At 33.4% G+C, this 21,904-nt stretch overlaps 1 protein-coding gene across 4 annotated transcripts in view; it reads left to right on the top strand.

The window, feature by feature from the left end:
• Cadm2 (cell adhesion molecule 2) overlaps window positions 1–21,904 on the top strand; it is a 932,542-nt gene that overhangs the window by 222,321 nt on the left and 688,317 nt on the right. The gene's annotated exons all lie outside the window — the stretch shown is intronic.

Genomic DNA, 21,904 nt, shown 5'->3' with positions numbered 1-21,904 from the left:
AAGTATATCTGAAATTCTGGAAACTGAGTATCCTGCAGAATCTTTTATTAAAGAATGTTTGGCTTCATGTTATTCATGTTGATTTAAATCTAAGTATTTCAGTATTACATCACTAATAACAATTTTCAGTTATGCAAGCATGTGCTCTACTACCAGGAAAAATAATGAGAATTTTATTTTATTAATATTCTTAATAGTCAATATATGTACTGTTATTTTGTTTTGTGGTACTGGTGAGGGAATTTAAGGACATGCTAGGCAAGTGTTCTGCTATTATGCTTGAACCTCAGTCCTAAAACAGACATGGAATATTAAAAATTTGTACTATGAATACATTTTAAATATTTAATACATTTTAAATATTCTACTAATATCTTGTTACTTTTATGCTAACAGAGTGCTCTAAAGATAATTTTGCAAAACTGATTCTGAAAACAATTTATCCAAGCATTCTAAAGATTCTAACATAGCAATTCCCAACAACAGATGCTTGGCTCTTAGCATTCATCATGTTTGTTAGCTCTACCCAAGTAAAACAGGTTGTAATTTGGTTAGATTTATTAATTAATTTAAATATTCTTAAGAATATCATTCTCTTGCTTAACATGAGGTTGTCAATAAAGTATCATGTATGACCATTTCAAATGTGTTTTTCTACTTTTATTTAATTGTGCATATAATGAATAATGAGTGAGGGAATCATCTTTATAAAATTAAAAATGTCTGTAAGAGTTTTAATAATATCCTTAAAATCCAACAACCAATATTTAAATGATTAAAAGTGATGGCTACTATAGATTTAAATGACTGAGAATTTTTCCTGGATATTAAATCACTGAAAGCTTAATAATGCTTTTTACAAACCCAAGTACACTGTTTATTCCACATCATACTAGCCACCATATTACACTTCAACAATTGAAATCTCATTATGATATTCTAAGCATACTTCAACATATAGGAGGCTATATTAAAAAATAAGAATTTTCTTCAGAATCAGAAAATTTATATGATTTTGATTTGAAAATATCCCATACTAGTAATATTGATAATTAATTCAAAAATTAATTTTGAATAAAAATTGTAAAAATTATGATATTTAACACCAAGAGAGTAGTAGTTTTTCTTATAAATATAAGCATGCTCTTGAAAAACATTTAAACATATTTCATTTAAATCTGTTTCAAAAATTCTTAACTTAGAGCCAACTGGTTAAATACTTCTTGTGAGGTCTAACAACCTGACTTCCATGGCTATGACCTACATAAACTTGAAAGGAGAGAACCAATTCCCAAAAAGTTAGAAGAAGATAACTCCCACAAATCATTACCATTTGAGTTCCATGCATATACTTTGTCACATACATGCACACAGACAAACATACACACACACATACACACACACACACACACACACACACACACACACACACGTCAATACACATAAATATATGTAATTAGAAATATTCTATTTTATTATTATCTTTAATATTTTTGTTACAATCCAGTCGTTACCCCTGTCCTGTTCTCCTCACTGTCATCCCATTCTTCCTCCTCCATCTCCAAGAGGACGTCCCCATCCTACCAAACCCCCAAACCTCCACACCCTGCCAGTCCTACCCATTCCCTGGGGCCTTAAGTCTCTGAAGGGTTAGGTGAGTCTTCTCTCATTGAGACCAGACCAGGAAGTGCTCTGCTGTGTATTTATTGGGCCTCGGCCCAGCTAGTGTATGCTGCCTCATTCGTGACTCATACTGAGAGATCTCAGGGTTCTAGATTGTTTGACACTGCTGGTCTTCCTATGGGGTCACCCTCCTCTTTAGCTTCCTCCAGCATTTCCCTAACTTAATCACAGGGGTCCACTGCTCTGTCCATATGTTGGGTTTAAGTAAGTACTCCTGTCTCAGTAGTCAGTTGCTTGTTGAGCCTCTCAGAGTGCAGCCATGTTAGGCTCCTGTCTGCAAGCACACCATAGCATCAGTAATAGTGTCAGGCCTTGGAGCCTCCCCTTGAGATGGGTCCCAATTTGGGCCTCTCACTGAACCTCCTTTTGCCTAATCTCTTTTCCATTTTTGGTTCTGCAGTTCTTCTAGACAGGGACAATTGTGAGTCAGAGTTTTTGGCTCTGGGATGGCAAGCCCATTCCTCCACTTGGTACCCTGTCTTTCTAAGAGAGGTAGACTCTACAAGTTTCCTCTCCCCTCTGTTGGGCATTTCATCTTTGAATCTTGAGATTCTCTCATCTCCCAGAACTCTAGTCCATCCTAGAGGTTCCCCCCATCTCCTACTTCCTGAGGTTGTATATTTCCATTGATTCCACTAGCCCTTGGGATTTCACTCCTGGTCCCCTATGCCCCCAATACCTGATCATGTTCCTCATTTCCTCTGCCATGCTCCCTCACCTCTCCCACCCAGTTCCCTCCTTCCTTCTGCCCTTTGGATTCTTCTCCCTCCCTAGTGGTACTGAAGCATTCTCACTTGGACCCTATGGTTTGTTATCCTTTTTGAGTTGTGTTTAGATTAATACATAAGCATCACTACTAGAGTTAACTTAAGTCTTTCTCTGTTTATATTTATCCAGTTGAATTGCACAGAGATTTAAATTAAAGTTTTCATTGATGTACTGAATATTTAAAATTATTAAACAACATACAAAAATTAAAATATTTAATCAAGCTGGCATTAAGAAATCTAGTTTTAAAAAAAGGTAATAGCTAAATAAATTCTGAATTAATAACAGTTGAATGAATCAAATGTTATACATAAAAAATTTATTTTGATGAAGTCTAATAAAATATTCATGCTTATATTATAGTATTCATATAACCCTCATGTTTATTTGGCATTAATCATTACTTGATCATTGGAGTTTTGACATCTGATTGATGTCCCCAATATCTGAATCTACCTATGATGTTTCTCTTTCACCTATGTTTTTTCTGTTAGGTACAACTATTTATTCCCATGAAGTGCAGTTTTCTCTGCATAGTCACACAATCTAATTAAACTAGCAAACAAAATAAAAATCTTAAACAAACAAGAGCAATGAAACAAAACAATGATAGCAGAAGCTACGGCACAACAAAATTACAGATCAGAAAAGATTGTAAATAAAACTCAGTAGAATTGTTTAATGAATACTCAGAACCATTTGAGATTCTAAGTTAAACAGACTCATTTTTAGTTCTGCTGATTGTATTTCCGAAAATTCCTATTTTGGTGTATTATATTATATTACTTATTATTTATTAAATAATCTTCTTTAGTTCAACTGTCAGTCATATGAACAAATCATATCAGACTGGTATAATTTAGGCTACAAACATGCTAATTTAGGAGTCATTGGTTTTTTCTATTACAAATTGGAAAAATTCTTTTAAATTCATTTTTCTTTTTTCCTTCTAAAATTTAAATTGATTAACAACTTATATCCTTTGATAATATATAAAAATACTTTTTAATAATTTGTTTTTAAAAATATATGAACTACTAAATGAATGGAAATATTGAAAGACTAAGAAAGGTCCTTTCTAAAGCAATCCAGTGAATTTCCAATTGAAATTGACTCGGTCAATTTCGTGGCCTCTCCCAGGAAAATAACATACAGAAGAGTATACTTTAGTAATATCAGAATATTTCACAATTCATAATATTCAGCACATGCAATTAAATTCTCACAACAAACATTTTATATAAGCACAGGACCTCCTGCAGAATAATGTCATCATTCTATTCATATGGGTGTACTTTTCAGATCAGGATTTCTCCAGTCTGTTTCATATCTCTCAGCATTCTCAAAGATGCATGGGTTGTCTCAGGCTACTTTTCCACCTTCAGTCTTAATTTGTGGTTTTAGAGCAATTTTTGCTTTGCTCTTTAGTAACTGCGATTTTCATATAAAAGAACTTTAGTTGACCAACTAAAACACCATAATTTGTTTAAACCAGTTTGATGTCCTAGAGGTTTTTTTTTTTTTCTGTTTTTATTTCAATCAACTGCCATAGAAAAAACATTTTCTAAATGAAAATTATGCAATTTAATTTACAGATTTTCCACAGCCATAAGGTTAGTGGATTTCAGTTATAAATTATAATAGTACATGTTTCAATAAAGTGCTTTAATCTGTTTTTTAGGAGAGTTAATAAATACTAGGTATAATTGTATTTTTAAGATAAATATAATTCAGCTAAGTAGATTCTGAAGAGATGCACATACAGCTAAGTTCATGTAATGATCATACAGAGCACCAAGGGTGGCTCACAATGCCCTGTAATTCTAACTCTAGGGGATCTGGCTCTGTCCTCATGCATCCATCCCAACACTCATACATTTAAAAGTAGCCTAATAAATTTAGGCATTAAATACAGAACATTTTTCAAAATAAACAATTAGAAAATTTGAAAATTGATTCTTATTTGATAGTCATTTGTTAATCTTATTAGCATAAATTGATAAATTAATACATTATATCTCTTGAAATAGATATTTCACAAAGAATGGATTATTCAAAATGTTACTCTCCTCCTTTTGATATTATTTATGTTGTCAAAATAAAAACAGTTATAAATCTGCATTCTAGTTATATACTTGTGCAATTCTTCCACCAGACTCTAGAGTCTTGTATGGGCTATTTTATTCATTTTCCCCTACTTTCTAATGTCTGAAAAGTAATGAGTTTGCATATTGTTTTTATTGAATTATTTGAATGTTTCAAATGTCATCTCAAAGCCTCAATTTGTTAATATCAGCGTAATGACATGCCTTTTTCACAGGAATGCAGTTAGTGTGTTGAGAATTTTCTGATTTTGAGGAATGTTTTCCATGAAGTTAATTTCACAGATCATACAAACCTAAATTTAATTATATTGTCCTAGGGATTCTTTGCGTTATAATACTTTTGATAATGTTAATACAAATATGTTAGTCAGAGTACAGTCGTTAGCATATATATATATATATATATATATATATATATATATAGAGAGAGAGAGAGAGAGAGAGAGCATGTAGCAAATAAAAAAAGCAAAGGCAAAGTTTGACTTACAAGGTGACCTGAGGAGAAAGATAGTAAGATAGTCAGTCAAGGGCGAGAATTTTGATGATTTGATAATAAGTAGATATACATAAATAATTGGTTTGTAATGGCTTTAATGACAACCTAGCTATGGAAGACTGTGAATCTACATATTGAAGAAAGCAGTTAAAATGTTGACTTGAGGAATGACAGAGGTGGCAAGGAAGCATTTATGTGGAGACAGGCAGCTTGTCTAAATATGGCTAATATTAAATACAGGTGATTATAGCATTTGAAATTGAAATTAAAAATAATCTCTGATTCACTTATTTTAAAATTGCAAAATCCTCTCAGCTGCAGATTTCTCCAGGTGCTGGTACGGTTGAAACAACAAGCAGATCCACTGATTTAAAAATAACATCCACGGGTGTCACCTGATGTCACTCCAGACAAGAAATGATGTTCCCAATCAGAGAGAACACTCTGGTATTCATCCCTACACCTCCTCAGCCTGTGCTACATATTTATATCATGAATTTTAAAGTCATCTTTTGGATCTTGAACATATTAAATAGATTAAGCTTTCCAAAGGTTGTAAACACAGGAAAGAAATGGAAACCACTTTCATTTTAGGAACTGTATGTGTGCACATATCCTCTTTCAAATGTGTTTAAAGAAAATAAGATGTTTGGATTCATTTTTTTCTTCCAAACTACTAGAAAGAGTGTCAAATATGTGTGTAGAATTCCTCCATCCTGTTTAATTTTTTTTGTTGTTGTTGAAAATATTCTTCTCTTACTTAATATATCCCAACTAGTTTCCCCTCCCTTAACTCCTCCCAGCTTCCTCTCCCTCGAATATCCACTGACCTCTGTTTCTCTTTCAGAAAAGAGCAGGTCTTATTTAATAGATCTTATTCCAGATTCTCAAGTACACAGACTTCAAAAGTACATTTGTCAGGCACATAGGCAAACATTATGCTCTTTGGGTGCATGTACTTTTCCCAATAAAAACTATTTCATCTATCTGTTTATTAAGTAACTAACATTCTTAAAGGGTTTAGTTTATTTTGTAAGATTTAAAATGTGATGTCTCACTTTCCTTTCCCTATCCCTTTGACAAAAGTGTATACAGAAAAAGCACTCTGAGTGACACATGCATTTTTATAGACCTTATCTCCCTCCCCCCCCAAAAAAAATCTAGACATAAACCAGCTTTCTTGAAATACACCTCCTCAACTGTGCTACATATTTATATCATGAGTTTTAAAATCATCTTTTGGATCTTGAACATATTACATAGACTGCCTTAACTCCTATGTAATCTAAGACACAACAAACAACTCATTAGAGCATTGTAGGAATTGTCTGAGCATATTTGATGAGACTGTAAATAACTCCAGGTAATACAACATAAAAAAAAGGGAGGATAAATGATTAACAAATATTGGGATATCATCATTATTTCTATAATTTCTCAGAAGTACAGAAAAAAATGGATGGAAACAGAAATAGAAATGAAAGGGTTGAAGGAAAAAAATGTTGCAGGGACAAAGAGGAGCCCTTGGGGCATCAGGTCAGAAGAGGCACACACTACTTTTTAGTGGTTGATATGTTCTGAGCATTCAGTTGATTTTTATGTATACATGCGTGATACCTGGACATGTGGAGAGAATTCTAGTATATCTTTCCATCAAATAGCATAAAATTAACCTGATTTTTAATTAACCAATTAGTGTATTAAACAATACAATTAGTTGACTTCTGATATAAAAATAAGCACATTTTCAAAAGTCAGGCTCTCTATGAGTCAGGCTCTGTCTTCAAAGTAGAATATTCTATGGTTGAGTTATTTGTGTTTAGTCTATTCTTTCAGTTCATCCCACACCCAGGGTATATCTCTCGTGTCCAGGAAACAGATTTCCAAAAGGAATGTGATAACTATATCATTTCTATCTATGTATCTGTCTATATCTATATATCTATATAAAAATCCCCAAAACTAAACTGTATTCATCTATTTAATTCTCTCAAGTGTTTTATTTAATATTTTGATACTTTCATGTTAATATGCATATCTTACCTGCATATACATTAAATAATCTACCCATATATTAAATAGTAACTACTCAGTCAATTTTATCCAGAAATAGTTTGATTTGAAATTATTGATATATTTTTACCTTCATTTACATATTACATCTGTGGAAATTGCCTTGTGAATGGAAACAAATTGTCTTTCCCTATTACTATCAGAATCATTAGTATCAACATGATGTGTTGCAGGTGTGTAAGACATTGGACTAAACATCAAAAACACTTGGGGAAATCACCTGTGACTACTTAGTTATCCATGTACTAACAAATTTAATATTTCTAATTATTCCTCCCTTTTGAGGATTATCTTAGCTTGTATTAAAGACCCTGGCAAGTATAACTGGAAAGTAAAAGGTATAATTTAAAAACAATGAACTTATAATGTTATTGCATTGTAGTTGGTTACTTTCAAATCAATGAAAAATTTATGCTTCAACATTTATAATTTTTTTAAATGGCGACTGAATGGTTTTTTTTTAGTTTAAAAGGAATACTGTTTTACTTTTTTGTGTGAAATATGTGATGACTTTATGTAGATCCCGAATACTTAAGCAAACCTCATAGAAGTGACCATTTTGCATATTTAGTAAAAGCACTTATGAAAATTACAAAAAGGAAATAGTGTTGAACATTTCAATTTTAAACAACAAATGTGCTCAACTAAAGAAAAGTTAGTGTTTTCTTATCAGAGATTTTATATTGCAATTTCTTTACTATTATATATTTCAGTAAAAATTGAGTGAGTTGAAAATTCCAACTACTATAGAATGCAATGCCCTAGGAAACAGGCTCCAAAAATACACTGACCTTGTCACAACCTCAAACACTCACTTCTAAATGGTTCAGCTAAACAGAACTGCACTTGCTATGCCACAGAGGTACTAATAGCAATTTTAGGTGGCTGTCACTTTAAAAGTAGCCATCAACTCTGCCTAAATATACATTATTTTTATATAAAAACCCTGGTATCATCTTTCAACATATATTTCAAAGGGAGCTGATACAGTGAATAAGCCTTAAAAGCTACTACATTTTCTCGTTATGCTACTGAGAAAGAAAATTGTAGTCATTAGTCAAAATGTGAATAAAATTGGTTATGTGCTACATAGTGACCTTGATATTGATTTTTAAAGAAATATTCTTATAACCTGCATGATACCAAAACAACTACTGTTTCACAACCTCACCTCTATAAAGAAACTATTTTCCATTTGAGAACATTATATATTTGACAGTTAAAGAAAGAGCATATTGGCCAAAAACATTTTAGTAGATGGGAGTATAATGGAGTTGAGAAACGATATTATGGCACTATAACTATTACAACTTTAGGCACAGAGATTCTTTTACAATTATCTTAAGCTTTATGGAATATTGGATGAGAAGTCTTGCACATAAAATAACACAACTAGCTTCAAATACTACACACTGTATTAGAGACTGATAAAGTTAACCCTATAATAGGTTCCTTTGTTTCATTGCCCAGTTCAATTAATGGTTGTATATTTTTAAATGCCATGTACTTGTTTTCTAAATATCTCAAATAAACTCCAAGTCTATGTAGGTTTTCTAAGCAAACACTAGTAGTTTGAAAAGATGATACCCGTGAGCCTCAGGCAATCTCTAGGTGGTTTTAGTGCTTAGGATTTCAACTGAGAAAGGTGTCAATTAGCAACAATTTGGAGGATGACATTCATGAAGTAGCCTCTAATGTAACATAAAATATTGACGGAATAGAGTGACATTTTTCCTCGTGATATATACGGAGTCCAATGTATGCAGCATTCCATGCCACTGTCTGCCTGAGACAAAGACTGCCAGAGCCAACACATTTAAATAGAAAATGAAATCTCAATCTTTAAGTTTAGCTTTTACAGAGTCAATCATACAGTTCGAATCTTTGGAAGGCTGTTGATGTCTGACTAGTTAAGCACTTGAATCTTTTGCTTTTAAGTCTCTTGTGTATGTATGTGCATACATGCATGCATGTTTGCATGGGTGTTTTTACTCAGCCACTATACTGAAAAATACATATATACAGCAACTAAACTGAAAAATATTAAATAGTTTTATAAAATATTTTATGCAGCTTTTATAGATGCAAGTAATGTATGTTTGGATCAAATTTATTCCCATCCCATTTCCATCAATCCCTGTCGTCACATATGGTTCTTTCCCATCTTAATACTTGCCTCTCTTCTTCCACCAGCTTCACCTCTCACTCCCCTCTTTTCTTTTTCTATCCTCTGTGGTGTTTAGTGTTGTCTCTATGTACATGAGTGTGGGATCAAATATTTCAGCATATATAGACTGTCAAATATCTGTTCATGGAAAAAAAATAAATTAAAACCTGACTCTTCGTACTTCAAGAGCCATTAGTTTGCAATAGGTCCTCAGATGTGGGTAAAACCTTATTAGGCCCCTTTTTTTTTCACAGTTGGATTTCAGCGCCCTGTAACTTGTAAATTATTGTGCACTCTGCCTTTCGATCTATGAGCTAATATATACAAGATATATCTATATCTATATCTATATCTATATCTATATCTATATCTTATCTATCTATATCTATATCTAGTATGTTATATTAAGAGTGCTCTTTAGTTATACCTATATATGTTCTCTTCTTTCGAATTTTTTATCAGCACACCCCTACTTGTTATATCCTTTGTTCATAGAGTAGGGGTGAATTATAGATGTCCTGTTTATAGTGAGCATGCAGTTTTAAAATGTTAATCCCATTGTCCTAAAATTGATACTCAAGGTTGGAAATGATTAAGATTAAAGATCAATAAGTGAAGTTACTTGGAAACTCAATAATAGACAAACTTCCATGAAGATTGTCACCATTTGAAATTACTGTCATTGTTAGGTGACTAATGACTGGAGTAAATCTCCTTCCTGGTAAATAACAGGAATTACAGACTGTTATGCAGAACTGGATGTAAGCACCTCTCTCTATTGTGTCATTTTGATGTTGTGTGAATTTAAGTAATCATACATTCATTTGTATGACAAAAAATTCTCTCAAAAGCATCAATGTTCCAAGATACAGATCTTTTAGACTGATTGTACAAAATTGTCAGTCCAGTCCAGGTTGGTTGTGGCACAGCAACTTTATGTGGTTATCTGTATCACAATGCTGTAAGACTTTTCTGTAAAGAGAAATTAGGGGGAGAAAGAATATACTTAATGTACTCTCTGTGCCTTTATAATAGAATTGAAATTGAACTCAGGATACTTTCAGTATTCCATGATTGGTGGAAATGGCCATAAAATATAATCAAATAACAAAAAGCTAATTGCCAATATTTCAAAGTTTCTTCATCCACTTCATATTATTTGTGTCTATAATAAAACAAACCAACTGTACCTCATGGAAAAATTCAGAAGATGATCTAATAATGTGTGTGAATTATCCAAAAATCAAAATTGGAGAGTTAAGGAAATTATCCTTGTCTCTATAGATGATAGTTTTATAAAATTGTGATCAGGATAAGAGAAGTGAATTTGTAAAGATATTATAGGTAAAATACAACCAAATAAATGCAGAATTGAATTTACTAGAAATTGTGGATAATATATAATTTATCTGACAATTGTGAACATAGCATTATCTATAAGATTGAACAAACTTATTAGGTATTCCTAGTATTTGACATTTTATTCTGGATAAATGAAAAATCTTTCAGTAGAATTTGTGTACTATATTTAATATTCAAACTAAATCCTAAACTTAAGCAATATTTCTCATGGATTTATTGCAATTATCATAAGAACTATTTCCTTGACATACCTTTTAAGTAAATATAATCAGGACTGTCAATGACTGACATTACTTCTTGTAAAACCCAATGTACTCCATTTTGCTCTAATAATATGAAGGTACAAGATCATCATCTCACCCACAAATATATTCTGTTTTGCATATATTTGTTTTTCTTTATTCCCCCATCCCTGATTACCCTCCGGCTTTTCCACATCCAATACCTCCTCCCCATCCTTCACAAAAAGGGACCTATCATTTCCACACTCTGGAAGACCCAACAAGCAGGTGAAAGATTCAGATACAGATATTTTCACCCGACAAATGAATAGAAGCTGCTGACCACTGTGGTTAAATTAGGGAAAGGCTGGAAGAAGCTGAGGAGTAGAGCGACACTGTAGGAGGACCAGCAGTCTCAATTAACCTAGACCCCCGAGATCTCTCTAACAAAGGACAGGTAGCGCACACCAGCTGATATGAGGCCCCCAAGACAGTTCTTCTTAAAACCATGTTTGATTGCTAACTCTGTTTGTTGTTGTTGTTTTTAAATTAGGTATTTTCCTCATTTACATTTCCAATGCTATCCCAAAAGTCCCCTATATCCTCCCCCCAATCCCCTACCCACCCACTCCCAGTTTTTGGCCCTTCCGTTCCCCTGTACTGGGGCATATAAAGTTTGTAAGTCCAATGGGCCTCTCTTTCCATTGATGGCTGACTAGGCCATCTTTTGATACTTATGCAGCTAGAGTCAAGAGCTCCGGGGTACTGGTTAGTTCATAATGTTGTTCCACCCATAGGGTTGCAGATCTCTTTAGCTCCTTGGTTACTTTCTCTAGCTCCTCCATTGGGGGCCCTGTGATCCATCCAATAGCTGACTGTGAGCATCCACTTCTGTGTTTGCTAGGCCCCGGCATAGTCTGACAAGAGACAGCTATATCTGGGTCCTTTCAGCAAAATCTTGTTAGTGTATGCAATGGTGTCAGTGTTTGGAAGCTGCTAACTCTGTACCTCTAAGGAAATGGAATCCTGTTATTATTTTATTTTCTCCTGGGAGACCACAGTTTGTGTGTGTATGTGTGTGTGTGTGTGTGTGTGTGTGTGTGTGTGTGTGTGTGTAGACGCGCACATGTGCTTCTGCATGTGTGTGTGTGTATGAGTATGTACAAGTGTGTATTTATGGCTTAATTCTCAAGTAATAATTATACCTCTTAATAGTTTTCATTACACTAGCTTCATGCACAAATATAATGTGTTATATTATAATCACTTACATATATCCCTGTATGGTCACCTGATTTTTTCTGGTTTTCACCCACTTTTTCTGATTTTCTTTCTCTTCTTTTTTTTTTTTTTTTTTTTGGTTTTTTTCGACACAGGGTTTCTCTGTGTAGCCCTGGCTGTCCTGGAACTCACTTTGTAGACCAGGCTGGCCTCGAACTCAGAAATCTGCCTGCCTCTGCCTCCCAAGTGCTGGGATTAAAGGTGTGCGCCACCACGCCCGGCTCTTTCTTTCTCTTCTTAACTTGCACCTTAATTTACTTTCACATGTTCTTTTAGTGACCCAGTGCATTTCACTGAATTGTTTGCCAGGTTGTAGGTTATCATGGTTTTCTGATACATATGCAAGGTGGAAACACCTTGAAGAAAATGTGTCTCCTTCCTCTCTTGATGTTGTGAACTGCTAATGAGTCTTCATGGAAATGTAGACTCGGGTCATAGGGTATCTCCTATGGTAGGATTTTGATGAGTGCACTCTTGTTTTCATTAAATTTTAAAAAGGCATTTGAGTAGAGATTAGGTTGACTCATTCTTAATGAATCTAGTGAAATGATGGGAAACTTTACAGGAGTTTGTTCCCTTCTTTTACCATGAGAGTCCTCAGAATCCAATCTAGGTCATCAGGCTTGGCGGCTGATATCTTTGACCCACTGACCCAAAAATTAACCTACACATACATTATGTATAGATTTTGTGAAAGTAGTCACAGCTGCTGTCTGTTTATCAGAGCAAGGGCAATGCCAAGGTCTGAGATTTCCACAACACTCTTTTATGTCCTCCATTACTTAAATTATCCCTTTCTTCTCTCCCGCAATGTATCTTGATCCTTAGAAATGGGACTGTAGAGCCTAAAGCAAGGGCTAATATCTGAAGATACAAGACTCACCTGTTTTCAATGGTTTGTCCATTACTGAGCCTCTGAAGTTTGTACTGTTCACTGCTGCAACAGCAAAGGCTTCTCTCACCCAAACCTTAATCTACTAGCTTATTTTATTTTAAAAAAATCGTAAGTTCAACATCATCACAGAGACACATGTATGGCAAATAAGTAACTCCATCACTAGGCTATATTCTTAGCTCCCTGAACCCTTAATGTTACAACTACATGTTAAGCTAAAGTTTTCTTAATTTTCATAGCCTTCAATTTTATGTCAACCTTTCTATCTTCCCTCTAAATCAGTCTCATGACTCTAATACTTTTTTATGGCAAGAGAAAAATATGTAAGAAAGAATCTAGAAAGAAAGCTGTGGTCTCAGACCACTGAAGTATAGAAACTTCTACTGGTTCATTTCCCACAGGCTGGAAAAGTGAAGTTTTTGGTTCCCTTGGGATAACCTGTCTTTCCTCTGAATTCTTTGAATGCAGTAAAGAGCCCAAAGGGAAAACTCAACTAGACCAATCAACAGCTCAGATGACAGGGAACAAATGCCTAACTGTGACATTACTTTTAATGAAGTTATTTAAAAACATGCTAAAATGCAATGTACAGACAGTATTAAAATATTTTCCTCAGGTAGTAAGGGGGTTTTATTATTGGTATTTTTCTAGTAAGTTTGCAGAGAAATTTTTTCTCTAAAATCTTAAAACAATAAAACACTGATATACTTTACTTTGTTATATAAAATATCAAACTATAGATAACGGGGCATAATAGGGGATATCATGATGCTCTCATGTTAAAATTAGCATACATTAATATTAACAATGTACTCTTTTTTTCTCCTCCTTCTTGTTTTTATAGGTGAGTAACTGAAGGTAACAAAGCAGAAATCATGGATATAAGTATTATATGCTCCTTTATTAATGTCCTGTGGGTAAGTAAAGGAAAACACTCTTTAACGTTGCAGGATGGATGAAAAAATGCAGATTAGCAATCTGGAGGTTTCTATCATGAAAACTCTCTGACGTATTTTAAGTGATTTGTTCTTAGACACACAAGCATTGAGGATTTTTTTCCATTTGTTAATGTTTGTAGTTGTCTCTTTCAGATTTGTAAGTAAACAAATATAGCTTTTTCAGTTCATTTAAATACTTATTTATTTATTTTCTATGTATATGAGTACACTGTAGCTGCCTTCAGAAAACCAGAAGAGGGCATCAGACCACATTACAGATGGTTATAAGCTACTATGTAGTTGCTGGGAATTGAATTCAGGCTTTCTGAAAAATCAGCCAGTGCTCTAAGGTGCTGGGTCATCTAACAAGCCCACCTGCTAAAGATATATTAAAGATTTAACTTTAAAGAGCTAATATCAATGAATATGTTGTGTGGAATATATATATGTGTGTGTTTGTGTGTGTATACACATATATATGTATGTATATATATTATGTATATATATGTATATATATTATGTGTGTGTAGATATAATTTTAGTTACTTTATATTTATTAACATTGAGAAATTAGGTTTAAGATTATAAAACTATAATCGCATTAAATAATATTTATTTGGACTTAGCAACTAGAATTCAGATTTCTTAAAACATAAACTAAAAAGATTTTTAATTTTACACCAACTTGAAACAATATACTGTACTCATCCAGATTTCTATTGTGATAATGTAATAAACAAAGCATTGAAGAGGAATGGGTTTACATCGCTTACACTGCACATTATGGACCATCATTGAAGAAAGTCAGGGCAGGAAACTATAGGCAGGAGTTCATGGAGAAGCCTTGGAGAGATGCTAGCTACTGGCTTTCTCTTCAGGATTTATTCAACCTGCTTTTGTATAGAATCCAGGGTCACAAACCCAGAGTTTGCCACACCCACAAAGTATTGGCCACTTTCACATGAATAAGTACCTATGGTAACACCCTTCAGGATGCCTGCAGCCAGATCTTATGGAGGTAATCCTCTCAGTGAAGCTTGCCTCCTCTCAGATGGCTATAGCTTTTGACAAGTCGGCATAAAACTATTCAGTACAGATAAAAATAAAGATATTTAGCTACTGCTGAATATTTAATAAAACAATTTAAGATAACATATATGGAAACTTATCTTGTTAACATTGCATTATATAAGTTTTTGAAGCTTTATTGAAAGATATTTTGAATAATTAGCAAGGGAATATATTCATTTCAAATAACATTTTAAAATTCAATTCTGACATGATGTGAAATATTGAAAAAATTTCCAGACATAAACTTCAGAAACAATGTAAATATGGATTTTTTTATGTTAAAACAACATCTTAGAAAAATACTTTTATTAAATATTATCTATAATGAATCATGGATATTATACATTGAATTTGTAACCTCTAAACTCTAAATTTTATGGACTTTAACCTTTGATTATATTAATAGATTATATTACTTGATAAATATAATCCAGGGAAAAATATTTGTAGGATACATGAATTGTTTTATTTATTTATTTTTTTACATTGCCACTAGGTACCATTTTGTAAGAATTTTATTTTGCATTTTTCTTTTTTTCTTTGGTTCATTTTACATGAAGTATTATTCATTTTAAATGATTTAATTGTTCTGGTCATGTCACCAGAATTTAGTATAAAATGTTTATTGACATCTTAGATGATTTCTTAATAACTTTTCCCTTTTTACTTGAATATTTTGATACAGAATTTCATTGATGAATTGTCTCTAGGTTTCTATGTATTACAGGAAGTTTTCTTAACTGGTCGAATTAGTTTTAATTTATAAACAAAGAAACACAATTTCTTGATAGTAACAATGTGAGCCATGGATATGTGTTTATTTTAGTAAATAGAAAATGTTTTAAATGTCTTGGATACTATATTAACGAAGTTGGAATTAGTGCTATATATTAACATTTAAAATTCTAGTCATAAACTATTTGATTAGGTTAACATGAAAAAGATTTGAAGATAATCTCATCAAAATAACTTACTGGCTTCTGTTTTGGAAATAAGTAACATGATATGAATTCTTGGGGACAAACTCCATGGGACATTCTCCTCTGTGTTTACTATGACAGTGGAACTCAGGCCTCAGAGTACTGCATTGGCTTTTCATTTTATACAGTTTCTCAGTTAGTATTAATGACTGAAAAGACAAGAAGAAGTTGATATGTTTTCATACTTAACACAACACCATCTCAGTGTCAACAGAATATATGTTCATAGACAATTGTAATTAAGATATCTGAACCAAATGAAGTACTGTGAATTTTGAGTCCATGAAAGAGCAAATCAAGTGTTTAAAATCAATCTTTGTTTATTATTTGAGATTGACATCCAGGGCAATCATGTGTTTAATTTTATAACTAATAGATTCTACCTGCTCTTGACATTGGCAGGGGAGCTGCAGTAAACTTTTATTAAGCACCATAAACCAAAAAGTATGACCTCTGGACATGGTTATGTGAAGTTCAGCAACTGAAAAATTGAGAGTACTGCAAAGTCGATTAGCTAAGAGGTTGACTCTGCATTGGCAAGAGAGCAAAGGCATCAGGAGACTGATTTCAGAGCACCTTTTTGCTCAATAAAGGGAAATAGTTTGAAGACTAGAATTGTCCAGCAAACGTGTAATTTTAAAAGAAAATTTGAAGGATAAATGACAGAATAAGGAATATATAGATAATTCATAAACTGCAAGTGGATTATGATTGACTTATAATATCAAATATTAAACTCATGGGTTTTTTCACTTGGTAAAGTGAGAAGAAAATAGAATCAATTTAAATGTTCAATTGGTCAAAAGTTTAAGGACTAAACATAATTTTGGTTAACATAGCCCTATGATAATACAGTTATAATTTAAAAAGAAATTTATTATAAATATGTGGCCATGGCATTTATTTGAATTTGTTAGTGAAAATGTTCTGTTTACAAAGACACCAGGTCTTTTTCTAAAATATTAACTCCAACATTTTTTTAATCTTAATTTATTTTGTAAAGCAAAAAACAAGTTAAAGGTATTTAATCTTCAATAAATATACAGCCAATTCCTCAAAAATATTTACAAAATAAATTTGTCGTACCCTCTCTCTTTTTTTTCCCTTCAGGAATCCTGTGAATTATTAGTATAGGGTATTAGTATAAGGCCCTTGTGACCACTGAAACAACCTAAGTCAGAGCACATCTGGGCTTAAGTGATTAAGCAATCAGAAATACAGTTTTAATATTATTTATATTAAATTGAAAATTTGAAATTAAAAAAATATACCCAACTGTTCTTATGAAGGAGTACAACCTATTGAAATAAAAACAAAAGTTGCTATAAGTATGTTGCTAAAGTACTTTAGGGAAATTAAAATGAAGGCCATTTAATTTTCATCTTATTTTAGGGGAAGCTGATACTTTTAAAATGGTGTTATCACTTGTCATCATCACTATGAAAATATCTTTGAGATTCTTCTGTATTATGGCAAAATATACACAAATACACACTATATTATCTTCCGGGGTCTACGTTATCTTGCTTAGGTCAATTTCTTTTTCTAGGTACACCTATTTATCTGTGAATTTATAAATTTTTAACACTCGAATAATTTTCCATTCTGTAAACATAACATATATTCTTTATCAATATTCTGTTGATGGGCATCTAGTCTTTGCCCTTTTTCTGACTATCATGGATTGAGTAACAATGCCCGTGGTTGAGAATGTATCTCTGTGGTAGAATGAAGGGTCTTTTGGGCATATACCTAGATTAATGTAGCCGGACTTTGAGGTTGAGGTATTCCCAGCTTAGTGAGGAAACAAAAGACACAACGATATCTATAGCAGCTGTACTTGTTTGCACTCCCACCAGAAATGGGTGGACGTTTCCCTTATTCCACATCCTCACATCCTCACCAGCAAGCTGTAATTTGTATTACTTATCTTGGCTATTCTTGCTGTAATAAGATGAAATCTCAAAATAGTTATAATTTGTATTTGTGTGGTAAATTGTGTGTGTGTGTGTGTGTTTGTGGGTGATTCAATTTCATAATTCTAGTCCATAATAATGAAGAAAATTCATGTTACCCGAATTTGAGGAGGAAAAAATAACCTTAGTGGAGTTATATGGGGGGGATTGTTGTAAATGTTGTATTCATACATTAGATTATCAAAAAGTCAGTGAAAATTATCACAGTGCAATGAGTTTCTCTCTTAAGAACAATGCCAAAGAATTTCTTAATAAATGTAAAGCTTTTACTTTTGGATGAAAGAAAGTAGAAATTATTACAAATTAAAATCACTGTAGGTCTCCATTCTAGCAGAAGAAGCTGTACACATTCAGAATCTACAAACTTTTAATCCAAATTCAAATTTTATTAGTAACTGGAAAAAATTGAAGTTTTAAAAATAACAATTTTAACTAAAATGTTATCTTCCATGTTTTATAATGTTATACATATTATACTATAGCCACTGTATTTCAATATCCTCATTTATATTTAACAAAGGGCCCAAATATTTTAAACTATTTCCACATGTATTCTAACATTCTAGATGTTATTTTTCATTTTGGGTATGTCCAGAGTACAGTTTAAAAATTGCAGACAGTGTCTATCCTTTTCAATCTTACCTTCTTCAAATCCCTTTTCTTGAATTCTCATCAAGAAAGGGAAAGTGATTTAAAGTGTACTACTTATCACTTAGGTTTATGCCCAGCTGATTAAAGGGTCGTTGCCAAAGCACCATCATTCAACCATTAGTAGTGTCAAGTGGCACTTCTTTATTGCAAAAAGCATTAATTACTTGCCTGAAAGTAGTACTACTTTGCATGTCCAAAGTATTTTATGTTCCTCAATGTGATTTTCCATGCATTATATCATTTGGTGCTGAAAGAGATCTGTATCATTATGTTGTCCAGATGGAGTGTGGACATCAGAGTGTTCAGCCAGAACTAATGTCCCCTCAACCAAGGTGAACATAGAACGGAGAGAGCCTTGCTTATAATGGTGAAGGAAAAAGCCAATGCCTCCATTTCTATTGGAATTAAAACTATATGAGTCAGCATATTTTCCTTGGGTTATTTACTGTCTGAATATAAATATAAACAAAACCTAAATGATTTACATTCTATTATATTCAACCATTCTTGATAAAATATCTGATCATTGAATATGTCTATAATTCACTATGAAATGCATTGCTTGATATTGTGGCTAATCCTGCAACCTCTCATTAAAAGACTTTTACAATAACAATATTTTCCAATTTTGTAATCTAAGTTGAGTCTTCATTGAGCCTAAGAAAACTATTTTAAACATTCATACATTTATGTCTAAATTTAGTTTTATATATGAAAATTCCAGTGCAAGCTTAAACATGTTGAAGGATTCTTCAGTCTCTAGTTTATAATAAAATGGTGTGGCCAAAAAATCTAAATACTCCATGGCTGTGTCCTTGACTGAAGGGTAGTGTGTCTCTTGGTCCTCTTTGAATAAAGCAAGGTAAAAACATTAGCCAAAATATGACCCAAGAAAAGTATTTTAAAGAAATCATGAACTCAGAATTCCTCTAACTCAGCCTAAACTGAGTCTGAAAATCTTTGCTAGGCACTATTGACAACTTCATCCTAAATAATATTACATAATATCTTAGTTCAATTGTTTCAGACCTTTATATCATCTACATACAAACACACACACAAAATGAAATGTGGCATAAAAACAGTGTTTCTACAGCAACAATTTCCTTCAGTTGTTTGTACAATTTAACTATTATTTCTCATTAGCCACTATTTAATGTTTTCTAAACTCTAGTTTAGAGTGATAACCTACGTGCACATCTGAAGATACAATTCAGTTCTTTTCCCTGGATGCAGGCATCTGTAAGTACTGCTTTTATAGGCCCCTGGTGATGTTGGACATTTTTTAGGTCATTGATTCTATTATATCTATTTGTTGAGTAAGTCCTTCATTCTGACTGTTATCAAAAACCTGCAACCAAAGCATTAATTTGCTGTGATCTAGAAAACTATAGAAAAATATTATGAAGCTTTGGTCATTATTTATAAAGTATAGCCAAGAGTTAGAATTTGATAGCAGGTAACAAATCATGATGAATTTTATGTCCCCCCACAAAGAAAATGCACTCGATAAGTCCCCATTATTTCATTGTGTTTTACAAAAGACAAAAATGATACCTGGAATGAAGTATACTTTCAAGTCATATAATAGCTTTCCACACGATTATTTCCAATCAGGACTCTTGCCAGGAAACCAGACAATCTGATAGGAAGCTGGGGAAATCTAGGCAACAAAATTGAAGTTGCCATGTGAACCTTCAAAGAAACGAAAATTCCAGTGTGCCTTTCATAAACCAGGGTCAGTGCTTTGTGGGAGTCAAGAAAGGCAATAATACTGAAATACTTGTATAGAAAGAGCGTCAGCTAGTGGAAAACTTACCTGTGTCTTTCCTTGACAAGTTTTTCCCTTTGTGGTGAGAACTATGTATTCATAGGAAGTCTCTTATTAGAAATGACTACCTCATACACAAAAGACAATATTTACTAGCAGCCACTCCTTATCTAGTTCCCATCTTCAAATACTATATATATATATAAATCTCTTACACATGAAGATGTAAATGTTATTACCTAAAATCACTACACTTTAGAGAAGTGGGCCATCAGTTTTGACTGCTTAGGACTCAGACTCTAGTGAGTCAACTAGAGATGCTTGCAATGATGATCAATTGTGGCAACGTATGCAAAGCTACATCTACCTAGTAAGGAGAGTCAAGGAAAATAAAATTCTGGTTTTCCAGTTCTTATGTCTAGGTTTTCATAATATATCACATTAAATAACTAGATGCCTAATACCACAGGTAGATACATGGTGTAGCTATGGCTGCTGGGTCTTTAAAGAAAACAGCACTTTTAAAACTCTTCATGTATGATGACATTGATATAGACTTATATTGAATCAATGAAATGTGAATTGTTACAGTCCAGGGTCCCCAGGTACATCTTTATTTATTTATTTATTTATTTTTATTAGGTATTTTCCTCATTTACATTTTCAATGTTATCCCAAAAGTCCCCCCTACCCCCCCCCCCCCCCAATCCCCTACCCACCCAATCCCGTTTTTTGGCCCTGGGGTTCCCCTGTTCTGAGGCATATAAAGTTTGCAAGTCCAATGGGCCTCTCTTTCCAGTGATGGCTGACTAGACCATCTTTTGATACATATGCAGCTAGAGACAAGGTCTCTGGGGTACTGGTTAGTTCATAATGTTGTTCCAACTATAGTGTTGCAGATCCCTTTAGCTCCTTGGGTAATTTCTCTAGCTCCTCCACTGGGGGTCCTGTGATCCATCCAATAGCTGACTGTGATCATCCACTTCTATGTTTGCTAGGCCCCACCATAGTCTCACAAGAGACAGCTATATNTGGGTCCTTTCAGCAAAATCTTGCTAGTGTATGCAATGGTGTCAGCGTTTGGAAGCTGATTATGGGATGGATCCCTGCATATGGCAATCACTAGATGGTCAATCCTTTTATCACAGCTCCAAATTTTGTCTCTGTAACTCCTTCCATGGGTGTTTTGTTCCCATTTCTAAGAAGGGGCAAAGTGTCCACACTTTGGTCTTCTGCTTGTGGACGTTGTACATCGTGGTGCGGAGCCTAGTGCGCACCACGATGTACAACGTCCACAAGCAGGGTATGTGGGTTCATCTCTGGGTCTTCAATTTTGTTCCATTGATCTATTTGTCTGTCACTATACCAATGCCATGCAGTTTTTATCACAATTGCTCTGTAGTACAGCTTTAGGTCAAAGAACAAGGATCTGGGCTGCTTGTGGACGTTGTACATCGTGGTGCGNA

The sequence above is a fragment of the Mus caroli genome, chromosome 16 (genome assembly GCF_900094665.2).
Source record: "Mus caroli chromosome 16, CAROLI_EIJ_v1.1, whole genome shotgun sequence".
Classification (NCBI taxonomy): Eukaryota; Metazoa; Chordata; class Mammalia; order Rodentia; family Muridae; genus Mus; species Mus caroli.
Note: the sequence above shows the minus strand (reverse complement) of the source record. Positions and strands in the feature narration are given on the sequence as shown.